The following is a 27,773-nucleotide window of genomic DNA, read 5'->3' as shown; positions in this document are numbered from 1 at the left end:
TGTTGACAGATGTGAAAATTACCGAACTATCAGTTTAATATGTCACAGCTGCAAAATACTAACGCGAATTCTTTACAGACGAATGGAAAAACTGGTAGAAGCGGACCTCGGCGAAGATCAGTTTGGATTCCGTAGAAATGTTGGAACCCGTGAGGCAATACTAACCTTACGACTTATCTTAGAAGAAAGATTAAGAAAAGCCAAACCTACGTTTCTAGCATTTGTAGACATAGAGAAAGCTTTTGACAATGTTGACTGGAATACTCTCTTTCACATTCTAAAGGTGGCAGGGAGCGAAAGGCTATTTACAATTTGTACAGAAACCAGATGGCAGTTGTAAGAGTCGAGGGGCATGAAAGGGAAGCAATGGTTGGGAAAGGAGTGAGACAGGGTTGTAGCCTCTCCCCAATGTTATTCAATCTGTATATTGAGCAAGCAGTAAAGGAAACAAAAGAAAAATTCGGAGTAGGTATTAAAATTCATGGAGAAGAAATAAAAACTTTGAGGTTCGCCGATGACATTGTAATTCTGTCAGAAACAGCAAAGGACTTGGAAGAGCAGTTGAATTGAATGGACAGTGTCTTGAAAGGAGGATATAACGTGAACATCAACATAGGCAAAACGAGGATAATGGAATGTAGTCAAATTAAATCGGGTGATGCTGAGGGAATTAGATTAGGAAATGAGACACTTAAAGTAGTAAAGGAGTTTTGCTATTTAGGGAGTAAAATAACTGATGATGGTCGAAGTAGAGAGGATATAAAATGGAGACTGGCAACGGCAAGGAAATCGTTTCTGAAGAAGAGAAATTTGTTAACATCGAGCATAGATTTAAGTGTCAGGAAGTCGTTTCTGAAAGTATTTGTATGGAGTGTAGCCATGTATGGAAGTGAAACATGGACGATAACTAGTTTGGACAAGAAGAGAATAGAAGCTTTCGAAATGTGGTGCTACAGAAGAATGCTGAAGATAAGGTGGGTAGATCATGTAACTAATGAGGAGGTATTGAATAGGATTGGGGAGAAGAGAAGTTTGTGGCACAACTTGACTAGAAGAAGGGATCAGTTAGTAGGACATGTTTTGAGGCATCAGGGCATCACAAATTTAGCATTGGAGGGCAGCGTGGAGGGTAAAAATCGTAGAGGGAGACCAAGAGATGAATACACTAAGCAGATTCAAAAGGATGTAGGCTGCAGTAGGTACTGGGAGATGAAGAAGCTTGCACAGGTTAGAGTAGCACTGAGAACTGCATCAAACCAGTCTCAGGACTGAAGACCACAACAACAACAACAATGTGCAATCACAAGAATCAGCAATGTTATGTTTTTAGGTAGGAGTGGAACGATGGAAAGGTTGGGGATCAGGGAGTGTAGCCCCACAGAGGTGAAAGGTCCTGCACATCATGCTAAAGTTGATATTTGGAAATGCATGGTGGAAACTGGGAACCATTGTCACTATTAGAGGAAACTGTAGTCAATGATGTATAGTTTCAGAGTTTATCTGTCATAAAGGAAAAACGAATTAAATTCCATGCATAGTCATTAAGGTCAGTTTATGTGATAAGGTACCACAAAATACAAGGGAGATACTTTGAATGAATCTAGGAACAGAGCTAACTGCAAAATTATTGTGTGTGCTACAAACAGTGTAGACAGCTATGGGATAAATTTTGCCTGTAAAAGGAGGTGCGATACTTATGCTGGTAATAATAGATATCTAGCGTGTAGTAACAAGGGGAAACGTACCCATCCAGATATCCGAGCGCATTAATGCACCGCTTGAGTTTGCCGGGAAGGTGACCCAGTCTCAGATCGAATGCTCCTCGCTCTTCAGCCAGCCAGCCCAGAGGTGGCTTTTATGCGGTTCCCCACATCCACCGAGATAAATACTGGCCAGCAGCCTCCGTCCCGCGCCAGATACCTGCTACATAAACATTTATGAGAAACTTCTCACACTTGAACATGAGCTGTACACTAGATGCAGACAGATCTGGTAAGCAGACTCTGTCCACAGGGAGTGGTGGCGTCAGGAAGGGTATCCAGTCACCAACAAATACTAACATTGCTTCAACCCACGTAACAATGTCGATCCCTTAGGGAACTAGTTAATGGAAAAAGTGAAGAGGAAGAAGTAGGAGATACGTGGTATTTCAGTTCTGTGCAGGAGAAGTGATTGAGGTCTTCTCTCCTTACGGGACGAGGGTGCTGTATTAAAGTTAATATGATGCTTTGCCCTCTGGAATTACTTTTTATCTTGTAAGGTGCAGAGTAATAAAACTGAACTGGAAAAAGTTTGTTAATTGTTGGGATACGAAAGATGAATGGAATGTGCAAATATAATAAGGGTAGAAGAACAAACTTGTCTAGGACTGGTAAGAGAACGAGACTGTCATAAATTGTCCAATATATTGTATTCTTATTTATTTATTTCCAGACTCGAATTGGGACACACACCCACAAGCTGTGGCACTAGCGCTGAAGAATACATTTACCTCTGGGGTACAGTGTCCCATATCAGTTAATTTTCATATGAGAATCAAGTTATGTATACTTTCTAGCATACGCCAAAAACCTATGTTAATAATTTACATGTTATCACCTTAGCACATGTCTGTGGTATTCAGAATATACAGGGTGAGTCATAACTATTTGAATACTTTTTGGGAGAATAGGGTCCCAACCTTATCAACACGATTAAGGCACTCATTCAACGTTCAACAGTACAATTTAGTGATAATTGTCTGCTACTAATCCAGTTCTACAAACCTTCTGGTAAACGAGTTGGTGACCGTCTACTTCGATATCGTTCTGCAAACCTTCGCCACACTTTTTTCGCCGGCAGCACAATTTACAGTAAGCTTGCAAACATTCATCTTTGCACAAATGTGATTCTATCAGCTATAGGCTCTAACAATCTGGATTAAAAAACAGGACAAAGTTAAGATTCTTCACCGCCTGCTGTGGCCGAGTGTTTCTAGGCACTTCAGTCCGGAACTGCGCTGCTGCTATGGTCGCAGGTTCGAATCCTGCCTCGGGCAAGGATGTGTGTGATGTCCTTAGGTTACTTAGGTTTATGTAGTTGTAAGTCTAGTGGACTGATGACCTCAGATGTTAAGTCCCATTGCGCGTAGAGCAATTTGAACCATTTTTAAGATTCTTCACATAATTTTGACTCACTCTATAGATTTGGTTAATATTTAATTGTCAAACGAGAAGTACTTTATATACAAGGGTAAACATTAACTTGAATGATCTCAGATTCTACAAAATCATTTGTATGTTACCTTTGTTAAGACAATATCTTACATGGGAATGAATTTCAACTTGGAATTGTGATATGAACGTTTGATATTATATGATAATTTCCCAATATGAAAAATATGAGTAGATTTGTGAAAAAATAAACACTAACTGTGCAATAGTAACTGACAAGGGAATGGAGTAGTAGTATTCAACATGGTCTGTATAAAAAGAATCATCGAGTCTCCAACGAAAGCAACATCATTTGCAATGAAAACAAAAACACTCAACCAATTGACACCTGTCCTAATTAAAAATCACTAAACTGTACTAAATATTCACTTGAAAAAAGAGAAAAAAATATTGCCCCATGATGAACCGACCCACAAATGTAAGGTACTGTATACACCTACTCAGGCTGTACACACAAAAGTCAGCATATAGTGAAAAGTTTGAGTGAAGTGATACAAAAAGCTACAGACGTCGACATCTTATCCCGCCTAAAAAATTTTTATTGATGTTAACACCATGTACACCAACAGAACAATTGAAGAGGCCATTCAAGTTGTCGAACATAATACACCGACGCATCATAAGAGGAACGTAATAGTAGTAGACGAATTCTATTGCTTTACTAGGATTACAACTCTCCCATAACTATTCCAAGTTAAACAACCAAATACATGTACTAGAATATGGTTTAGTAAAGTGACACTATCTTGCTTGTCTACTAGCTCATATTTTACTGCACCATATTGAGAACTAATTTCCTTATAACAATCCCAAATGGATAAGAAATTCTTTGTAGATGACACACTAATATTAAAACAGCGATGAGAAAGATAAATTACTCCATTGAATTGAATAAATAATCCAAAAATATGAACAGTGTGGAAAGGATACATCGCTACTCACCACATTAAGAGGCGATGAGTCACAGAGAGGTTTCATCCGAAAGACTGCTAACATACTGAGCTTTAGAACAAAATTCTTCTTCAGTAATGGGAAACACGCACACGTTCACACAGGTACAACCCACACGGACATTGCCATTGTCTCCAGGCGCTGGAGCACGACTTAACGTGAGTCAGGCTCCAGTGTCCAGAGACAATGGCCATTACTGTGTGAACTGTAGCTCTGTGAGTATGTGTGTGTTTCCTATTTTTGAAGAAGAACTTCGTCTTAAAGCTCTGTATTTAGGCTATTCTTTCGTTGTGCGTGTCTGTAACTCAATGCCCCTTCTATATGGTACTGCTGTTATTCCATTATTTGATTTCATGCAAAAATAGATTTACAATTGAGAGTGAACATCATAATAAAATAAACTATTTAGATCTAACTTAAATAGCACTTTAGACGACTAAACGGATATTAAAAAGCTACACGTAAGTAGAAGTAAAATAAAAGACAGCATTACGGTAACAAGGAAACATGATAATAAAAAAGCGCAGGAAAGATTTGAGTTGCTAAACTTGTATGTGGGAGGAACGGAATATGAATTTTCATTCTTCCAGATGATTTAGGTTTGCTAGGCTTATCTTGATGACTGTCAACAGTACTCCTTCAAGTGGCAATCTCTAACGTGTATAATGCGAAGTCTCTACTGTTCCCCATAACTATCCATTAATTCCTCTTATTTTTCCTTCTTTACTGGCTTATTTATTTTCATTTATTTAGTTACTTAACCCACAATTATTAAATACTTAAGGTTCTGTCTGAGATGCAAGCAAGTCTCCTTAAAGACATTCATAAGAGTAGACTTTGCAATGTGCTTGATAGGTGGCTTTTATGTAGCAATAATAATAGTTGTAGTAATTAATAAACATGTTACGGCGAGGCCATTCTCTATAATTTTATTAAATGAACATAAGTACTTTGCGATAAAACAACCAATACTTACATACTTGTCATACTCAACAAGTTACGGGTGATTCGAGTTCTCAATTCCCACAATTTGCGATGTGCAGAGATGCGGCAACTGTGTTGGTTGGTCAAGTTTTTGTTTCGTCATAACTGTTGTAGCTTTGTACAGATTTCAGATGTAGGAAAATAATGACTATGACGGTGTTTCTAATCATGCCTATGGTTACTCTATCATTCTCCTAATCGTTCGTGAAAACAAGAGTTAAGGAAAAATCATTTGTCGTAGAAGTGTTCATGGCTGAGTTTACTCTGTTAATTAGTTCTATGTAGAGAATTATAGATTAATTCTCTATGTAATGCGAGCATCTTGCCTACTACAGCTGCATAACTTTTCCTTTCTTCTCAGGCAACAGAGGTATCCTGGAGTGCTAGCCGATGTTGACATGACGAATAGAAGAGACCTCTTAACATCTGCAGCATCATACCACGCCATCTGCAGGGTTTCCGGGCTGACGCCGTTTACAGTGGACACTGAGAAGTGTGAGCTACGGAGGACACGTGCTGGAACGCTATACGCGGTTGTTGTTCTTGTCATGAGCCTAGTAATAATAGTGCCTGTGGAAAACCGGTTGCAAGCTGTGAACGCGAGAAAAAAGGATTCCATCACCTTTGTGTGGTTGGTTGCTTATATCACGACACGCTTCGCTACCACCGTGATGACTGTCGTCGCAGATCTTTTTCTGAACACCCGCAAGTACCAGAGGATCCTCACTCTGCTGTCTTATCGGGACAGTGGTGTCTTGGAGTCTCATGTTTCCTCCAGTGGGGCTGTAAAGATCTCCTGCGTTGCAGTTTACTTCATGTCTCTTGCTCTGATTATAGCTGTTGTTACGCTGGATTGTCCGAGCAACGGCACCCTCTGGTCATTTTTCCCCATATTGTTCGCAAATAGTATTGTACCAATAGCTGTTTTCAGGTACGTGGGACTTGTCCTTCTGGTGAAGGAGGACTTAAGTCAACTCAACCAGTGTCTGGGAGGTTCGGAACAAATGAGATGCCAGAGCCGACCACTTGCAGACCGCTACCGGAAACTGAGGAGAGTCCACTCCGCACTGTGCCACCTGTCCCAGGAGGTTCTTTCGGCACATGAGACATTCTTGGTTTCATTCATCGTGACAGCACTGTGCACTATTTCTTGGAACGTTGTGGCGATAACCTTATCACTGCTGCATAGACGGCCAGAGGTGGTATATATTTAAGTTCTGTCGTGGCAGTCGTCGCAATTGTTAATGGTAATAGCGGCCTCGCACGCGCTGTCCAGGGAGGCGGCGCAGACAGCTCCCGTCGTGTGCCGACTACTTCTGGGTTCGACTCTCCGCTGCTCAGAAGCTGTACAGCTGCGCCACTTCTGCCGCCAGGCCCGCAGCCAGAGTCCCACTCACCGACTTTACGGTGTCGTTCCTTTGGATATGAGGATGTTGGTGACCTCATTGTCTTTCATTACAACTTATACCGTGGTTTTGTTAACTTTCTGGGAAGCGTTCTCAAAAAGAAACCAGTGTGCCATAATTATTACAGCAGTGTTGATGAATATGGACTGTTCTACACTAAGATCGGTAACTGTGTTGCTATGAATACGAGCTTGTAAAATTCATGCCTATTAAATTAACTTTTACCTTAACCATAGATAGCTATTAAATCTCTGTAGTATTATCAATGATGAGACCTCTCTACTTGAAAATTTTTCCTTGCTTACTATTGCACAATACAACCAAGGGGTACGAGGATGGACGTATTCAAGACTATATATCCTCCCAACGGAGGAAGCTGAAGGAGACAAAACTGCAATATTTTCTTCACTACGTTTAACTTTCACGCAAGGGGTAATTATTAATAGCAAGACAAATGATTTACTTAGATCAAGATGTAAATTGCACGAATTTGTAATTATTGAGGCATAAAAAGTCACTGCATTTAAGTGAAAGAGAAAAAAGTTCTGGAGCAACAACTGGAATGTTCTTAATGGGCACAGAATGTTGCAAGAGAGGCTATGTTTCTCAAAAGAAGGCGGAAGTTCGACAAAGCGGTGGCAATACGACACGGAGCTACAGGAACCAACAAGAGGACGTGGCAACACAAGAGTGCCACAAACACTATCTGTCCTAGGTGAATGTAAACGGTGTTTCGTCGCTGTCTTCTATCGCACGGCAATTATGAGTTACTGCAGCTCGAAAAAGCTACCGCTACTAAAATTACACTAGTGTTAATCTCGGACATAAAGATGACTACTACTCGCTTTGTTGCATAGAGAAATGGGAATATCAGAGTCTGATACGCCACGACGGCCTGCAGAAACCATCGTAAAACATAGTCAAGCATCAGGGAAACGACGTCCATATCGAGACCTTAATCAGAGTTATTACTTCCCTTGATACAACCCAATGTGTCTCACGCAACCGAATGAACCATTCTACTTTTGTATCATGTGACGTACAAATTTTCTCGTAGATGTCCAACCTTTTTAAACAACTCTCACACCAAGACAGTGATTGTAATAGAGCTACATACATTTAAACATAGGACAGAACCCGAGCAGGAAACAGCACAGAAAATGAATGTCAAAATGTGCACTGCCTTGGCAGGAGTGACCTTGACCTTGCTACACTCATCATGCACACAGTCAGAATGAGCCGCTGGGCGCTAAGATGATAAACTCACTACACATTACATTCACTTTCATCCTCAGAGCGTATCGACCAAACGAGGCATTTTTTACATCATATACTAATCTCACAGACCAAGACATCCACTGCAAATCAAAACTCACTTTCCAGCCTACTAGGACTGCAGCATCTCTTCAAGCAGAAAACTGTGTAATCACACAGCTCTAATTGAAACTTTTGGAAAATATACGATCCACAACATGTCAGATCGTGCATACACGACTTGCAAATGGATTGGATTCTATCAAAGAAGAATGTCACTCATTCAAAGAAAACATCATTAAATAAAACATCCGATAAAGGCTAAACATAACTTGCCTAAATCCTCTTACATATGATTCTCAGCATGTACTGGAGCTGCTCACTAATAGAAAAAATGTGCTCATAAACAAGTGTCACTGTGTCAGCTTCACAAAAAACAAAAGTTGTTTCTCTGCATCATCTCATTAGAACATACATTATTCACATAATTCTTATACCAGTACATCAAAATATTCACAAAAGTCATATGATGTGACTTATCATTCATCAAATCAGACCTGACACTCCAAGAAGAAACTGCGCAATGTATGTAGAAAATTACCTCATTAGTGTATATGTGGTGGCACCGCCAGACACCACACTTGCTAGGTGGTAGCCTTTAAATCGGCCGCGGTCCATTAGTATACGTCGGACCCGCGTGTCGCCACTGTTAGTGATTGCAGACCGAGCGCCGCCACGAGGCAGGTCTAGAGAGACTTCCTAGCACTCGCCCCAGTTGTACAGCCGACTTTGCTAGCGATGGTTCACTGACAAATTACGCTCTCATTTGCCGAGACGATAGTTAAGTATTCCAACAGCTACGTACTTTATTTGCTAGACTCAAATCCTTTAACTGTTCCAGACCTCACGCCAGCCTGCGTGAGCTTAAACGCGTGCCTTTCGGCTTCATCTCCTAGTGGCTTGGCTGTCTTGCCAAGTCACAACAGTATAAACGAAATGTAAGAAAAAATATGTATATGAGTATTACATATGGTAACTACATCTCTAATGTCATCGTGATCTTTCCAGCGCTGCACACTGTCTCACTCGTCCTCATAATTAACATCATTGTACACTCTCATCCATAGTACTCCTCAAGAATACTATATCCCTCATTACAAGTTGCCACTATAATAACAATAATTATATTGTGCAACAGCCGAGTCCAAGTCTTCCAAATCCACTGGCGCCAGGAGTACCAGAAAAAATTTTAAATTTGTGGTAATATTAATCAAAGAAACTTAACTAACACATAAGCAGGAACACTACATATTTTACACTGCATACCTGAATATCAGGAAATATGGTACCTCCACACTACCACACACTGAGGTCTTCACTTGGTCATGCGTAAGTTCTAAAGGTTCTAACACTTAGTGTTTAACTTGCCATTGACATTGACGTCATCGGAGATGGTCATCTCGTAACAGAAACAGATTCATGTTAGTTTGCAGGAATAAAATTTCGGTTTTGAAACTTTACTCCTTGTTGGGACAGCATGCACGAAACCGCTGTAGGTGGGGAGTCGCATCTCCTCACTGAACTTTGGACTGCTGGCTCCTAATTTATTAATAATCCACTTTCAACAACACCAGTGACATTTCAGTGTCAATAAACTTCACCAACACCCGTATACTTTAAGATATTTTATTTTATTCTGAAAGCAACTGGTCTTGGCGAATCATTTTGCCACATTCAGGACCCACACGCTTTTATCCAAATAAACGGACTTACCGTATAGCGCCATAAAATATTGGGTATCGTGAATTCCAATCGTTATGCAAATGCTTCATACAAAGACGTGACATAAACATGTTGTATATATACTGAAAATAATCTTACCGCAGATTCATCTCTCAACCCTGGTTTGACATGTGCCTTGTGGTCGCCAGGTGCTCCCAACACACTGTGAGCTCAGTCACAAACACTGGAGTCCAGATTACTGGGCTATCCAAGCTCTGCTTACAGCAAATAGACAGTTGGGCTACAACAGTGACAACTTCATCAGCCGTTTCTGTTCCCTCAAACATTATTTCTAGAGCAGTTTCTAGCCTATGATGTAACTCAGATTCTTCCCTTCTTCCATAGATTCTATCGTCTTGGTCTTTCACTTCTTATCTACTGGTCTATGACTGTTATATTGCTTAAGATTGTCGACCTCAAGTGCTATTAACCTGTTTGGTTGTAACACTTCCTTGTAGTCCTGTGCAGTCTGTTGTAACATGGGAATGTCATCCCCTGTAGAATGCAGAAATTTTGCAAACAAAGTTCTAATGAGGGATAACTTGGGGACTGAAGTCACATAAAGTACATTGAGCTGAATCCAACCGAACGTCCACAACATAGCATTAGTTTCAGTGCAAGTGCGCACTAAAGCGCAGCGTGATAATTCACCAAGGCGTTAATATTGAACACAAGTAGTAGACAATCAGTATTAGAAATCTGAAACAGTTCAGCTTTGTAGCTTTAAGTTGCTCATGCGACAACATTTACAAAGTCCTGTATACACTTTCTCCAAGCAAATGAATCAAGTCATCAGATCAATGGATTGCAAAGTATTCAATATTCTTAAGAAATATGAAGATGATTATAAACTCCACTTTGTCAAAATTAAAGTTAACATAATCGAGATGGGAGGGTGCTGGGAAGGCGGGAGGATTGAAGGATGAGGACTGCTCCATTATTCTAGCTACGACTTGTGATCACTGCAAATTACAACGATGAAATTGGCAATCAAAGCTATTCATAGTGTTCCATTCTAATTAAACTGCCTATTACAACAGCCCACAGCAACCCAGTAATAAGTTTCATTACAGATACTATAGCCACCATCGGGGAAAAACATATCTACAGTCAATAATCGTCGAAAGTTTTAGACTAAGGTTCCGTACAATTATATACGTTTGATCCACAGTAATAGTTCACATAATCAGCAGAAGAAAGGGATTTTGCCTGCAGAATTTCAATACAGATATCCACACAGCGAACCCCAACGTTAAATATAGTGTTCAGTTTCAAAAATTATTGATCACAAATGCTTTTTTAATGTATAACTAAGTTAGTACCGATTCGACAAGATCGAAATATCACACTCCTAATAACATTCAAAAGTATCTTAAATGCCATGAACCTGACGAAGGATTTCTCTACGGGAACTAGTGGCATAGCAACTCACAGTTGACCACTCAACAGAACTACAAGTTCCTTTTGCAGGGAAGCACGCGAACATTTGCCTTTCCCAATTAAACACAAATAGAAACGATACAAATATCCCAGTACATACTTATCACTTTAGTACCATCTAGAAACCTGGTTTCATGAAGTCAGCCCAACGTGTTAATACGTCAGCCCTGATAGATAGTAATTTATCTGCTGATATACGTATGTTACCACAAAAGAACAGAAATACAATGGTTTAGCAATAAGCGGCGTAATTGCACTTCGCCAAATGTGAATGTAACATTCAACTTACAGTTTACTCAACAGACTCGACCAACAGCGGAGAACAGAAGTGCATACGCATGTTTATCAATTAATGTGTCAGTACTTAATGAGCAATAGAGTCAGTAACATCAGAAGTTGTGTAAGGATTAAATCAAAAAACCACGAATTTAACAGTTATTCAATGTTGGTTGAAAAGAATTTGTTCCAATCTTGGTCTCCGTGTGCTGATCTAGCACTGTGAATACGAGAATGACGTACAGAAATGATTACATATATAATGCCCTAGTGAACCCGGCAATGCTTCACAATTGCTAAATGAAAGGACGGTCATAGGTTTCTTTTGCTTTATTTTAGGGCGAAAAAACAACCAAGGTCATACGCGACCATGTCAGAACCTTAGTACACATATACGAAAAAGGACTTGAAAATGACTACACGGTAAGCTCAATCGATTGGAGGAAAGAACGTTAAGAAGAAGGAGAAAGGTCCATAAAATGCTCAGTAGAGACAGTGGAAGTTCCGATCTAAAGATTAAATGTGCTTCGCCATACTGCTGCGACGGATAGAAAGTAATACGCATGTGGCAGCTTGCGCGTCGCTCGGTTGAACGGCCGGTAATTCAGGCGGCATACATACATTAGAACGAAAGTGGTTTAAAAAGGGGGCATTCTGTCAGGAAATGGCGAACTGTCAATGGCTGATGACAACGAGCACAAAGCGGTGGGGGATCACCACTTAACCAATGGCGATGGCTAAAACGACAGTCTTCAATACGGAATCTGGCTAAAATGATCTCATCACGGCGAGAGGGCCGAGACGACGTCGGCCAAGCCCGTTAGGATATTTTTATTCCCCGGAGCTTGTTGCCATGAAGGGAAGACTTGTAGTGGTGCCAAAGTGACACCAACTGCTGACAGATGGCAACGCGTAGTTCATGGGAAGGAATGGAAGAGCTAGCGGCGCGGGGTAGGGGGACTGCAGGCTTGGCAGCAGCGTCAGCGGCCTCATTTCCCGTCAGACCGACGTACCAAGAACCCACATAAACGTCACGATGGTTCCCTCAAGAGGGAGCAAGTGGAAGCTTTCTTGGACCGGTTGCACTGAAGGGTGGACGGTAGACAGCAGTTAGAAGCTCTGAAGGGTACAGAGAGTCAGAGCAGATGACACAACTGAAAAGTCTGTGTCACCTGATGTACTGTGTGGCCTGATACAGGGCGAAGAGTCCTGCTGTACATAGTGAGTAGTGTTCCGGAAGCCGATACAGAAATTCGTCGGTGCCACTGATTGAGGCACGCCCGACTCCATGGCCGGTACGAGAGCCATCAGTGTATACAAATGTACTATCTGTGAGTTCTGTGCTAGTGTTGAGAAACTTACAGCGATAGATCGAATCTGGAGTAGTTTCCTTACGAAGTGAATTAAGTCCAAGGTGAACACGTACGTAGGCAATGTGGTGAAGGGTTCACACCAATCGGGAAAGTAGCAAGTAGCGTCTTGTAGAGCTGCTGGAGCAATAGCCGAGAGCAAACTCCAGGAGGTAGCAGAGAGGAGGGACGTGCTGCATACTGCAGTCAAAGGAGTCATCGAAGGAGGAGACACAGGATGGGTGACCACGCACGGCACACAAACGGCATGCGTATCTGCAGAGGAGAAGTCACGGCGGTAGGAGAGAGGTAGTTTAGCAGCTTCAGCATAGAGACTCTCAACCAAGGTAGTGTAAAAGGCCAAACGGATTCCACGATTGTGGAGTGTAATCAGACGGTGTAAGATGGAAAGACGTGCAGATGCATAGACAAAACATCTATAGTCTAGTTTCGAACGGACAATGGATCGGTACAAATGGAGTTTAGTGGTCCCATACGCTCCCTAGGAAGTACCGCTTACGACATGTAGGACACTGCAGAGCGGGTGCTGTGGGCGGCCGGATCAGATACATGGGAGGACCAAGGACGTTTTATATCACGAATGAGTCACAGGAATTTCGTAATTTCATCGAACGTATGGGTAATAGGCCCAAGGTGAAAAGACCCTGGAAGAAACCCATTTCGCCGCCAGAAATTCATACAAACTGTTTTGTCAGTAGAAAAGCGAAAACCGTAGTCGATACTGCACGAGTAAAGACATCGCTAAAGACGACGCTCAAGGCGACAGGTCCGTGGAGAAATGCAACAGATAGCAAAATCGACGACGTAAAGGGAGAAAGAGATGTCCGGTGGGAGACAGTTCTTAACAGGTTTAATGGCTACAGCAAAGGGGACGACGCTTAGGACAGAACCTTGAAGCACCCAATTTTTCTGCATGAAGGTGTCCAACAAGGCAGAATCCACCCGGACCTTGAAAAATTCCTGACGGAGACAGGACAGGCAACGTCGGAAACCCCAAGCGTATAGAGTACAGAGGATGCCAGTCGTCCAGCAGGTCTCGTAGGCTTTCTCCACATCAAAAAACACAGCCACAGTCTCGTGTTTCAGCAGAAAACCGTAAATCAAATAGACTGACTGAGTTACGAGATTGTCGAATGCAGAATGACTCGCTCGGAATCCACACTGGGCAGTGGTTAATAAATTGCGAGATACGAGAAACCATAACAGCTGGGCATGAATCATTTGTTCCGTCACCATGCAAACATACCTGGTGAGAGAAATGGGGTGGTAAGTAGGAGGAAGGTCTTTGTCCTTACAGGAATTAGATATTGGTAAGACAGTGTCTGGGAAACGTGCAATCTGCTCAAATGCGACTTTATGTATGGAGGAGAAAGTGCTTGCCCACAAGAGAAAGGTGCTGCAACATCTGAATGAGAACATCGTCCAGCCCCGAGGCAGAAGATTGCGGTGATTTAGCTTCTTCGTAGTAAAGGCAGCATGGTAGTGTTCACGATTCTGAGAAGAAATGGGTATCACCCGGGCCTCCTCCACTCGTTTCCGATGGAGAAAGGCAGGGCGGTAATGGGTAGAGCTCGAAATCTCCGAAAAATAGCGGTGTAGGGTGTTACAGAGAGCAATGCGGTCCACGGTGAGATCCGTTACGGTCAGGCCAGAAATTGGGGAATGGGCCTTGGTCCCAGAGAGCCGCCGGAGGTTGGCCCACACGACTGAAGAGTGAGTGGAACTGCCAAAAGATCTAGTAAATGAAATACGACTATCTTCTTTACTGTCCCTAAGAATAGAATGACACAGCACACGCAACTGCTTATAATGGATGCATTTCTCCATTGTAGGATGAGGGTTAGAAAAGCAGAGAGCACGTCTTCGCGCGCAAATGGCGTCGTGACACTCCTCAGTCCACCAAGGGACCGGGACACGGAGAGGTAAAGATAAAGTGCGAGGAATAGAGCATTCTGTGGCGGTCAGGATAACGTGTGTAAGGTATTGTACCTGTTCGTGAGAATTGGGAAAATATTGCTCGGAGAAGATCGGCAGGGAGGAGTAAGGCCCCTATTTAGCCTTAGAAAGCTGCCAGTTGGGATTACACATTGGTGGGGTAGGAGGAGTAAATGGATAACACACGGGAAATGATCGCTCGAGTACATGTCCAAGAGAACAGACCACTCGAGACGACAGGCACAATGGGTAAGGCAGCTGACCAATAAGCTGGAGGAAGTCTTCCCCGGTGACACCTTATACCGGTATTACCTCGGCGTATCATAAAACACCCAAAGGACTAAGTGGAAGGAGTGGACCTTAGGGCAGGGGAGATTCACCTTTTATTGTTCACAGTATTTATGGAAGTCAATCTACACAAATAACAGTTGTCATAAACTTCAAGTGGGAGAACATTTGTACATGAAGCTCCTCAGTTGGCTTTAAATACTAAAGAAAGTGTAACAAATTTTCAAATCAGAAAGATAATATCCTTTTACAAAGAATAGGATACACTGAACGCCCAAAGGCCTACTGTAAGTTCACTTAGAGACAGATTTAAAAGCTTTCGCAGACATATTCGTTTATAAAAGAAAGGGTAACTATGTTTTGTAAAAAAATAGTGAAGAAATAACATTTATAGTAATAAACTCCCAGTGAGAGATCATTTATACATGAAGCCTATCACTTGGCTTTAGTTACCAATGAATGTATAACAACTTTTCAAATGAGAAATGTAATACCCTTTTTATAGAAAATAGAAAATACTGCACTCCCAAAGGGCTATCGTAAATTCACTTACAGACATTTTTGAATCCTTCCAGAAATATATTCGTTTAAAACAAAGAGTAACCTTACATACGAGCTCCCAAGTAGACAGGAAATAATATACATCAGACACTTCTCTTACAAATAGTTCTCAGCTCTCGGCATCGAGCAAGTGCGGATATGAACGTCCGTCGGAGCGACTAACGCGGGCCACACCTGGTTGTGCCGCTCGGGCCCGATTTGTCGGCCCGACGGAGGGCGCGAAGCACAGTGGGTGCGTCCGAATTCACTTTACGCGTGACCCTCTCTCCCCCCCCCCCCCCCCCGCCCCAAACGGTTACATCAGACGGATCTCATTGTGTGCACCTGGGAGGGGTGGCTCAGACCAACCACCTAGGCACAGGTGTAGAACACATTGTCAACAATTATAGTCCAAGGAATCGCGTGTGCTGATGCAGCAACTACATGCTACAACCAAATGTCTGATACAGTGCTATGTTAATAACACCAAAATCAGTCACTTAAAACAACTTTAAATAAAAGGACATGGTAGCAGTATCGCAAGAATTAAAACAAATTGCGACTGCTAAATATAGCTTACAAGTAATAATTAAAGAGGACTCCGGATGAGATATTTCAAGTAACCGATTGAGATCACTTGCACACGTGATGCCCCAAAAAAACACCAAATAATATTATATCCTCACGTAAATCGAGCCCTTGGTTGGTGCTGACATTCAAACCTCTGCACAAGTATCTCACGGAGTTAGCGTACTTTGGTACATCCTACAGTTCAAGATCTACAATAGTGTCTGGAGCAAACTAAACACTCAGTTTTAAAACATTATACACAATAAGCCCCACGGCCCGGGTGGTAAGGCAGAATACCGACGTCACTAGACACCAAGCAATAACAGTTCGATTAGAATTGTCCAACAAATTGCGTAGTGTCCGACCACAACATGGATTACTAACAGAATTTCATAACTAAGCACTTGCAATACGGAAGGTGAAAAGTGCGTGGCCAGCGAAAGACATAAACAGAATGATGTCACCTTATCACGCCAGCGAAATAATCGTCAGAGAAGTATGTCGCCAGTACAGTCTTCCAAAAAAATGTAATCGCTTAACGGCCACCAACTGCTTGGCTGTGAAGACCATCGCAAGACACAACCGTTACAACTGTCGCCTGTACAATGACTTTTCAAAACACCTCTTCACCGACCGGGTTACCTCCCTTCCACGGACAGCCGCACCGTCTTCTCCCCACCTCCAAACAACCTCTCCCGGTCGGCCGCCGATCCAGTCACCGCCGCGCCAACTCGCGGCCGAGACACAAGCGCCGAAAACTCAGCATCTCTGAACGGATATCGATAGCTGCAAGACCGGCATGGCTCAACACCTGACGATGGAGGGATGTAGACATTACTAAGAGAAAAGTTTAAATGAGGAAGGAAAATGTGGGATGCCACAGCATGCAACTGGGTGTTCATTGAGATGGTTTGACTATAAATGTAATCCTGGATGAGCAGCATGACTTCCCTATGAGACAGAACGTCGTCCTTGGGGGAAGGTGTAAGCCGACTGGAAAAGAATGCGTGAGGTCAAAGGAGTTGCAAGGATGCAATTTAGTTTTCTGGAGGCAGAAAGGAAGTGGACCCCGTGATTTCAAGAGCAGCCGTAATTCTTTCCTGTTGGATCTAATGCTGTGAACATTCCATTGGGGAAGAGTCGCGACAGGGAAAGCGGAGGAGGGAAACAAATGAAGGGTTGTCACCTCGGCAGTCACCGAGTGCCAGCCTTCCAAGACTCACTGCTACATGGTTCAGGGGCTGGAGGATCCTGTTCCATGAGATCTACAAAGACATCAGCATCCTAACTGGATTGGCCTGCGGGTTTCAGGGCGGAAAAGCGGTTGGCGGTGCGCACCATCGAAACCGTTGTAGAGGATAGTCTATTCGGCAAAAGAGACCATTTGCCTTTGTAAGATTTCTGGGAGCCTTTGCGGTTGGCGGAGGAATTCTCGCATGTTTGTTGGCCAGAAGGATGTAAAAAGTGTTCATGGGAGAGTTCCTTCTGTCCTTTCCAGGCTCTCGATTGTATAGCAGTGAATTCGCCCCAAAGGGTGAAGCTATAGTTGCTTGTTGCACAGCTGGAGGAGAAGGAGATGGGTATGCAACCGTTACACTGGGCGATTTTACAACTCTGGTGCAGAATTTGAGGTCTCAAGCCAGCGTGGCTGTGTCTTTCGTGGAGCGAGGTGTAGCAAGAACGGTAGTGTAAGTGCCAGATGGTAAAACACATGGGTTTTCTAGTAACCAACAGCTTGGGAGAGACAGCATAAGGACTTTTTCTTTATCCAGATCTCCCAGGCGGTCCCCTCATCGAGACACATGTGACATCCTCGGGATAATGCTGCATGGTTGCCATTGCAGTTGATATAATGGGAAGAAGGAGGTGGGCGATCGCCCTCAGGAGCACCTCTAACACAAGTGACATATTTTGATCTGTTTCGACAGGACCTTCGAGTGTGGTTGTAAGGTTGACACTGGTAGTACCGCATCGGAATTGGAATGTGCAGTCGAACTTTGATGACTTCATAGCCTGCTCTGATCATTGATGGGAGCACTATCCTGTTAAACGTGAGAAAATAAGTGCATTAAGCCACTAAGGTTGCATCAGCATTTTACATGACCTAATGGACTTCATTGACGATGGTCATATCATCGAGCAACTGATTGCAAATAACAGCACGCGAAAAATTCAGCTTTCGATGGGCCTCAACATGAACAGGTCAGTCATGGAGGAGCGAAGCTGCCACCAGTCGTTGGGCTTGAGTAACATAATTAGTCTTCCTAAGCAAATTGCCGTTACATATACGAGAGCAGGATTTTACAGGGCCGCTAACTGCATCAGCACCTCTCTGAATATTAAATGGATTAACTGTAGAAAAGAACTGACCTTCTTCGGTATGTGACATCACAAGGACCTGAAGTGAAGCTGAGAGAGTCTGGGAATGTTTATCTTCATTCCATCTGCATTTAGTAGATATAGACTGAGATGGTGACTGGCTCATTGTGAGCAAATCCTCCGTGCTTGCCAGCGTCTCTAATGCAATGGCGTCCTGCTTCCAACTGTCCCCCCCCCCCCGCCCCCCCTCAGAGGGGTGGCATGCCCACCTTAGGTGATCGTTCGCACCTCATGTCACACCTCCCAAGCTCCTGACAGAGGTGCCAGTTGGAAATTTGTGAAGGTACAAGGGTCACTCCAAAAGAAATGAACACTATTTTTTTAAGAATACAGTTTTCATTTTGCATGTGTGAATGTCTTACAGTGTGTAGATACATCCTTCCTGCTTGTTTTCAAACTTAGTTCTACCTGTTCCTGTGAGTGGTGCCGTCACAGCATGTCTTCAAGATGGCTGCTACACTTGATGTTCGTCACAAGCAACATACTGTCATAGAATTCTTGTGCTGTGAAAACGAGACAGTGGGAAACATCCACAAGGGGTTGAAAAAGGTGTAAAGAGATGGTGCTGTCGATCGCAGTACAGTTAGTCATTGGGCAAACTGGTTATGTCATGAAAGAGGGCACGGCAATATTAAGGACTGTCCTTGCAGCGGCACGTCTCGTACTGGACACACTCCAGACAATGTGCAGAGAGTTTACGGAATGGTGACTGCTGACAGACGCATCACAGTGAACTAATTGTCACGCTAGGTTGGGATAGAGGAAGGAAGTGTTTGCAGAATACTGAAAGTGTTGTCATTAAAAAAGGTTTGTGCCAGGTGGGTTCCCAGGATGTTGACAGTGGCTCTCAAAGAAACAAGATAAACGGTATGCAGCGAACTTTTGGAACAGTACGAGAATGGTGGAGATGAATTTCTTGGAAGAATTGTGACAGGTGATGAAACATGGCTCCATCATTTTTCACCATAGACGAAGGGGCAATCAGTGGAGTGGCACCATGCAAATTCACCCAAGAAAAGAAAATTCAAAACCACACCTTCTGCTGGAAAAGTTATGGCTACGGTGTTTTTCGATTCCGAAGGACTCTTGCTAGAGGTGGACATTATGCCAAGTGGAACCACCATAAATTCTTATGCATATGTGACAACAATGAAGAAACTTTAAGCTCGACTGAGTCGTGTTCGACCACATCGGCAAAAGCAGGATGTTTTGCCGTTGCACGACAATGCACGACCACATGTCAGTCAAAAAACCATGGAAGCGATCACAAAAGCCGGATGGACAACATCGAAACACCCGCCTTACAATCCTGACCTGGCCCCATGTGACTATCATCTCTTTGGGAAACTGAAAGACGCTCTTCGTGGAACAAGGTTTGATGATGATGACTCCCTTGGGAAACATGCCAAACAGTGGCTTCAACAGGTTGGTCCAGAATTTTACCGTGGGGGTATACAGGCGCTGGTTCCAAGATGGCGTAAGGCAGGTGAGAGGGGTGGAAATTATGTGGAGAAATGAAAATATTGTTCCTGAAGGATGTATCTACACACTGTAAAACTGTCACACATGTAAAATAAAAGATGGATTTATAAAAAAATAGAGTGACCCTCGTAATAGCTCAGGCAGTCAGTCACCTCTCTCTGGGACTGTCCTGTACCAGGGAGTACATGCGGACCCTAAGTGTCTACCCAGGGCTGGGAATTACGCGTTACCCAGTCACCTGTCACGTGGCAGAAGCATGGACTAGCTTTCAGGAGCACCCAGGGAGGGAGGAGAAACAAATAAAGAGGAACCTCAGGCGTTGAAGCGGATGAATAATAGGAGATTGAGTACGAAGTGGAAAGAAAGAAAAAAAATTGTGGGGCCTGTTCCGATGTCAGGCTACTGAAAATTCAGAACACGTTCAAAAAAAAAATATCGCGGACAGGTTCTCCAAAGATGTGGAAAAAGGATAGCAGGAGCATGGACATGCAACACAGAAGGCAAAAGTTTCTGCAAAGGCTGAGGCCCCATGGTAGCCAAACAAAAACTGTCCAAATAGTGGTGTGCCCTGTGTGTGGTGACGAGGGGGAGGCGGGGGGCGGGATGGTCATAGGGACAGTTCAGAATACAAGGCTATGGAGTGGGATGGTTAGCGCAGAAACGGTAATATCATTCACAGTTTGGCCGATAATTCATTTGTACAAGTTTAACCAGTGAATGTGTGGACCAATGCAGCAAATTTCTTCCTGCATGAAATACACCAATGAAGTTTTTAGTACACAGTAAACCGTTTGTAGTTAATATTCTTCACAGTACTCCAAAATGCTGATGTTCATAAGAATATAAATGAATTGTAGACTTAAGAAAATATCCGCCTAGCGCTCACTAAACCACCTGTATGTAACAATTTATCTTTTAAAAATAAGCAGACCAAGATTTGTGTTAAGCAAGACTTGATTGCCGGAATTTTCCATTGCTTTCATAAGTCTGTGATTGGAGGGCATTTAGAAATCTGTTGGATCCTTGCCAGGGTTAGGGAATTTCTTAGTTGACCTACTTTGTAACAAGATATATAGCATTTGGTGGGTCAATGCCATGAATGTAAAATTGCTAAACGCAGTTCCAATACTTGTAGGGGATTTTTACAATCTTCAAGTGATCACCTTCTCATGAATACGCTCTTTATTGACTATGTCGGCCCCTTCCATGTAATAGTTACAGCAACTGGTACATTCTGGTCATGTGTTGATGCCTGCTCAGATGAGTCTGGTTGGTATCAAGAAGTAGGGTGGCAACTGTTGGATGAACTGTTCTTCACTTGTCACCGATATTCTTCATAGTTGTCACTCCCTGTACCATTGCCGTGCAAAGTTCTTGTCTTCTTTTCTACAACTGGTTACAGATTCTGCTTCGACAACGCACGATCTCATTCGACGACTATACCATACTGACCGAAACCATGATTTGTTGAAGGAGTGAACTACATTCTGCAGGCAGCCATTATTATTTTCCGTTCTCATTCACTCCACAATTTTTGAAAAATACGCGCCTGGCTCTTACTAGACTATGTTAATAACCTTCCCATTAACAATTGTAATTAAGAAACATGCGTCACTGTGTTCACGAAGTCTAAGATATTGAAGACGAAACGCGCCAAGGCGCTCAACAAATGATTCATTAAACACCAAGAGATCAGTGCGAAATAAGGTCCGAATTTAAACGTAAGCGTTCGTCTGAATAAAGCCATATGTGTATAAGAGAGTACGGTACATACAGTAAACTTTTTACTGTTTCACACTTCTTACCGCCAACTGCCATCAGGCCGCCATGAGATGGCTCGGCCTTTTCTAACACCAGCACCTCACTGTCACTAAGGGAGCAGCACCAGACCCGTGACCGGCCATGGCAGCGGAGATCTGCTCTGAACTCCCGCCTGTTAACGACCCACATCACATAGGCCCCCAAATGGACTCAACTACGGCACACTAAAACTCTAAATGAACATATTGTTGCATACAAGGATGAAAAATTACAAAGGGGGAACAAACCAAATCCACCTAACGGAAGTGAAAGTAACGTTCCTACATTAGTCTATACAAACACTGCCTGTTCGCATCAGCAACAGCTTTTAATTGAAGCTGCAAAAAACTGGGGACTCAACCAAAAGTCAGGCAATGAATATTATTACTGGTACATCAATAATAGCCACCAAACTCATGGCAGAATATTAGGCTAATAAGAGCAAAGCGATCTTTCTAACTCTCACAACTATATTTAATTTTGAATATCATAAATTAGACCCCTTCAGAACATTAGCTGTCTTAAGTGGAGACTAATTACGCGGCGGAACAAATGCTGGAACTCTTGTCCATAAGTTTCACTAGAACTTTCAAGCAGAGCACGACGTTGTCTTTTACATGTAAACGTGCAATTATCAGGCGAAGTGTCTTACCACATTCATAAACTGGAATTGGTCACATGGATCACCGAGAGCTTCTGGATGAAAACCAGCAGCTGAAGGTCTTCGCTCCTCCCAGCAGTGAGGCCGGCGTCCAAACACCACACAGGCAGGCAGCCTCACCGACCAGGGCACAACACAGTCCCTCTCCTTGACTCCACACATGCCACTCGCGGCATCATCTCCAATTATTAACTGCTGCTGCTCTCCATAGCGCATATCCCCTACTATATTCTGTGGACTCACTCGATGCCAACATACCACTCGCGTCGTTTCTGGGACTTGCTTCATACCACCAGCCAGACAATTTTACATGCAAGGATCGGGAACCAGCCCGCTAGTGATACATCGAATCAAGCGCTACAGCTCATTCTTCCCCCATCAAAAACTCCACAAAGCCCGTCCGCTAATTTATGTCAAACGAGGAACAGAGAATTTAGTTCCATCCCTTCACCTTGGAGATATGTACTCTAGAAAACTTCCCAGTAGCAATGTTACGTACCGATAGGGTGACTGGGTAAAGAATCTGGATAACCTCACAAGGTGCTACAAAGCACAGTGCCAATTTATGAGGAATTGGGGCCATATCTTGACCCCTGGCAGAAAGATTTTGGCTGAAACCTTATCACCAACTGGCACCTTAAACTCGCTTTGTCCCTGACTGTAACGGCGCACCTGCCTCTAGCATGTGATACTTAATATTTCGTCACACTTGTTTCCAGTTCTCTTAAATTAGGTCACGTGTTCGTTTCTCAAGGAGCTGGTCATTAACTGACCACAGGTTGGCCAAGGGGAGTTGAGACCATGAGCAAACATCAAGGAAGTGGGGTGGTTTTAAGGACTTTATGGTAGATGTAATTAACCGCCAAATTAAACCATGGTACATAAGGAACCCACTTGTGGAGTGAATGAGAATGGAAAATAATAATGGCTGCCTGCAGAATGTAGTTCACTCCTTCAACAAATCATGGTTTCGGTCAGTATGGTATAGTCGTCGAATGAGATCGTGCGTTGTCGAAGCAGAATCTGTAACCAGTTGTAGAAAAGAAGACAAGAACTTTGCACGGCAATGGTACAGGGAGTGACAACTATGAAGAATATCGGTGACAAGTGAAGAACAGTTCATCCAACAGTTGCCACCCTACTTCTTGAAACCAAACCACACTCATCTGAGCAGGCATCAACACATGACCAGAATGTACCAGTTGCTGTAACTATTACATGGAAGGGGCCGACATAGTCAATAAAGAGCGTATTCATGAGAAGGTGATCACTTGAAGATTGTAAAAATCCCCTACAAGTATTGGAACTGCGTTTAGCAATTTTACATTCATGGCATTGACCCACCAAATGCTATATATCTTGTTACAAAGTAGGTCAACTAAGAAATTCCCTAACCCTGGCAAGGATCCAACAGATTTCTAAATGCCCTCCAATCACAGACTTATGAAAGCAATGGAAAATTCCGGCAATCAAGTCTTGCTTAACACAAATCTTGGTCTGCTTGTTCCGCTTCCTCTAATAACACAATTTCCCTTTTGCATGTTAATAAATTTTGTTTAATCTTACACAGAGCGGGTTCTTGGACTTGATGGTGCTCCAAATTACAAAATAATTTATGGACCATGTTTAGTACCTCAGTAACCCAACCTGGTTCCTTTATTCCCTGCCGGCCGGAGTGGCCGAGCGGTTCTAGGTGCTACAGTCTGGAGCCGCGCGACCGCTACGGTCGCAGGTTCGAATCCTGCCTCGGGCATGGGTGTGTGTGACGTCCTTAGGTTAGTTGGGTTTAAGTAGTTCTAAGTTCTAGGGGACTGATGACCACTGCAGTTAAGTCCCATAGTGCTCAGAGCCATTTGAGCCTTATTCCCTGTTCCTTATTGTGGTGACAGCAACTCTGCTCGAACATTTGACTCAGTGCTTCTGCCATAGCGTTGTCGGTTCCCCTAATATGCCTGATGGTAAAGCGAACCGCAGAAATGCCCACGGCCCCCTGGACAATTCGTCCCGTGTTCCTGGGCCAGGTGAGTACCCAACTTAAGGCTTGGTTATCAGTTTCAAGACAAAGTTTCCGGTGATCGACGTCGAACAAACTTTTAGAGGGGGAACAGTACCGCCAGGGCCTCACACTCGTAAACATAATATTGAAGTCCTACTGGCGAAAGGGACCTTAAAGCGTACGCAATAGGTTTACGTTCTCCATGATTTCCTGGAAGAGTACCGCAGCGATACCCAATTTTGAACCGTCGGTCTGCACGACAAAACAGATGTGCGAAGTCAGAAATGGCTAGCACTGGAGGTTTAATCAAGGAGACAGCTGTGACACCCTGCATTCAAATGTCTGATTCTTCTTACGCAGCTGGTTCAAGGGGGGCCGCTATCTGGGCAAACTTAGGGATGAACGATTAATATAATTAGGGATAACTTAATACAATACAAAAATATGACTAAAGACGAAATAATCGAACTTATAGAACTACTTGAATGCACTTTAGATTACAATTATTTCTCGTTTAATACTAAAATCTATTGTCAGAAAGATGGCTTAGCAATGGGAAATTCTTTGGCTGGGACAGTAGCAGACATTTTCGTAAACCACATTGAGACGCAATTCCTGAAAAATAACCCTGATATCGCAAATAAAATCATATATTACAAGCGATATGTAGACGATACATTATTACTTTATAATGGTTCAAAAGACGAAATTGAGAAACTTGCTATAAAATTAAACTCTGTGCATCCAAAGTTACAATTTACAGTTGAGCATGAAAATCGAAAATCTATTAACTACCTAGATCTCACTATAACTAATAACAACGGGAAACATTTATTCACCATATACAGGAAACCTACAACCACTGATGTTATTATTAATGCTACATCATGTCATCCTGACAAGTATAAAAAAGCATTTTTTAAGTCTATGATACACCGAATACTAAAATTACCGCTAGAAGCTAATGAGATCAAAAAGGAAATGACCATCTTAAAACAAATTGCAAAAACCAACTCTTTCGACACACGACAGGTAGATATCATTTTTAATAAAGTACAACAATCATAAAGTACTCCACTAATAAGTAATCCAAAATATACGAAGATGACATATATGGGAAACATATCCGATAGAATCACTAACTTATTCAAAAATTCTGGAATAACAATAGCATTTACAACTGACAATACTTTACAACAAAAATTAAGACATACCGTAAATAAAGATAATGGAAAATCTACCAGATCAGGAGTGTACAAGATCCAATGTAGAGACTGTGAGAAAATATATATCGGCCAAACAGGTCGAAATTTTGCAGTAAGGTACAAAGAACATACGTCAGGTACCTCACGAACAAAGTCTGTTTTTGGTCATCATATAACATTCAATAATCATGCTGAGGGGACAGTACAACAGAATTTACAAGTTCTTCATTATGCAAATAAAGGCTTACTTATGAATATCCTAGAAGAAATCGAGATATATGCTCATTTGAAAACCAAATCATCAATGCTACTCAATGAACAATTAGATTTTCGCGAAAAATATTATTACGACCTTTTTGACGAAATTTTGTAATAAAAGCATCTACTCTTTTGTTTTTAAAAAATATAAGATTAGTTATGCCCATGGCAAAAGCAATATATGTAAAATATGCTGCATCAGCAGTCTCATCAGTTATTCAGATATACATAATGTGGAACGTACTATTGGCTGCTAACTTAATGCTATAAAGAACGTTGCCATAAAAACTAGAAATAAAACAAGACGATTCTGCAGCATCCAACAAAGATGCAATTGTGATAATCGATACATACCACAACGCCAAGGATTTTACATCTTTGATACAACTGGCAGTGTAATAATATTAAGGTTGTCCATAGAGGGCACAGCTATCACACATCGTAATTCACTATTTTTATCCAAAATATAAATAAGTTGTAGACACAACTATTATCTGTTAATCAGATATTTAAATGAATCAATTTTATGTTATTAGTGTATTTCCTACTTTTATACTTTGACGATGGCGTCATATTATGAACGCTGATTGGCAGTTATGAAGTAGTGTGACAGGAAGTAGGCGGAGCCTCTGCATATTTAAGCTCGTGCTCAGCACTCATAACCATCAGTTGACTGCACAGCAGCAAGGAGAGCTCCACCTACCAACCCAAGGGAACCGATGGGTACAACTAATTTTATTTTATTTTGTTAAAAATTTTGACCTCATTAGACTTTTTCATTCATTTAAAGATTGGTATCTAGTATTTCTTAAATTTATTCACAGGTCTGATGATGGTTTTATAGAAAAAAAACGAAACCGGTTACTCACTAAAACAGATATAACGTGATCAAGACTGAACTTTAATCTAAATAAAGGCTTGCTCTTGTCTTGTTTAGCTAAGAAACGACGCCGTTTGTAATTTCTAATGCAATTGTTTTTACATGGTGACCACCACCTAGGCCTAGTCATGGCGCTATATTTCTTCGTCATACATCAGTTTACGGAAGAGTATGCACAAGGGTAAAATATTACACCGGCATAAAGCCCTCTACGAAAATAACAGTATGGAACTCATTAGGTGACTGTAGAAAAAGTGTATGACCATAACACCTGGAACATTCTCGTACATCATACTAATGACTGTTGCCTTCTATTGCATCGTGTAGTACGAATCAATAAGCGGCTCTGCATTGATTATTAAGTCGCTGGAAGGCTAGTAAGCGACTGTAGCCTTTATTCAGATAATCTTTCTCCACCACTGTTGTTTAATTTTTCACACATTCATAACGCACTTTTCTATGTCCGTTGACAACGCACAAAGCCACCTACCCGCAGTCTTTCTGTGGCAGTTTCTGCGATCACAACGGCCGAGTACCGTTTATTAAGAACTTACAGCAGGATCTACGAACTCTCGGTAGAAAAGTTAGTGCTTGCTGGGTCAAATGGTGTACGAAGGCAAGTAATGCCTGTGCGACATGACATTTTGAACGGAAGACATGAACGTACGCGTTTCTGCGCTCTAAAAACTTTGGCTAGCGAAATGTAATTATTTTTTTAAATTTTTGCGAGCCGCGGCTTGGCAGTGGGGACCCGCAAAACCGGTGTGCTATGGAAATAAGTCAGTACTGTTGACATTTTGCCAAAACACTCTGGACAGATGAGGTTTGCGACAACAGTCACGGCTGAGGCACACAGAACCGCAAACACAGTGAGAAAGTTTGACCCGGCGTGAAGTGACTCAGCTCAGCTGTGCTTCATAGCCCAACCCCCTTTTCCGCCATTTACCAAGAAATCGGGGAAAAGTATTAAAACAAGACATCCTGTAAACAGAAAGTTAAAAACACTCTCCCCTGCCCTCTCCCCTCCCAGTCCACTGTATCTCCTACCGTTCACAGTATAGTACTCCTTACCTCAGTCACAATATTGAAATTCCAAGATGACGG

The sequence above is a fragment of the Schistocerca piceifrons genome, unplaced genomic scaffold (assembly GCF_021461385.2).
Source record: "Schistocerca piceifrons isolate TAMUIC-IGC-003096 unplaced genomic scaffold, iqSchPice1.1 HiC_scaffold_2340, whole genome shotgun sequence".
Taxonomy (NCBI): domain Eukaryota; kingdom Metazoa; phylum Arthropoda; class Insecta; order Orthoptera; family Acrididae; genus Schistocerca; species Schistocerca piceifrons.
This window is presented reverse-complemented; position numbering follows the sequence as displayed.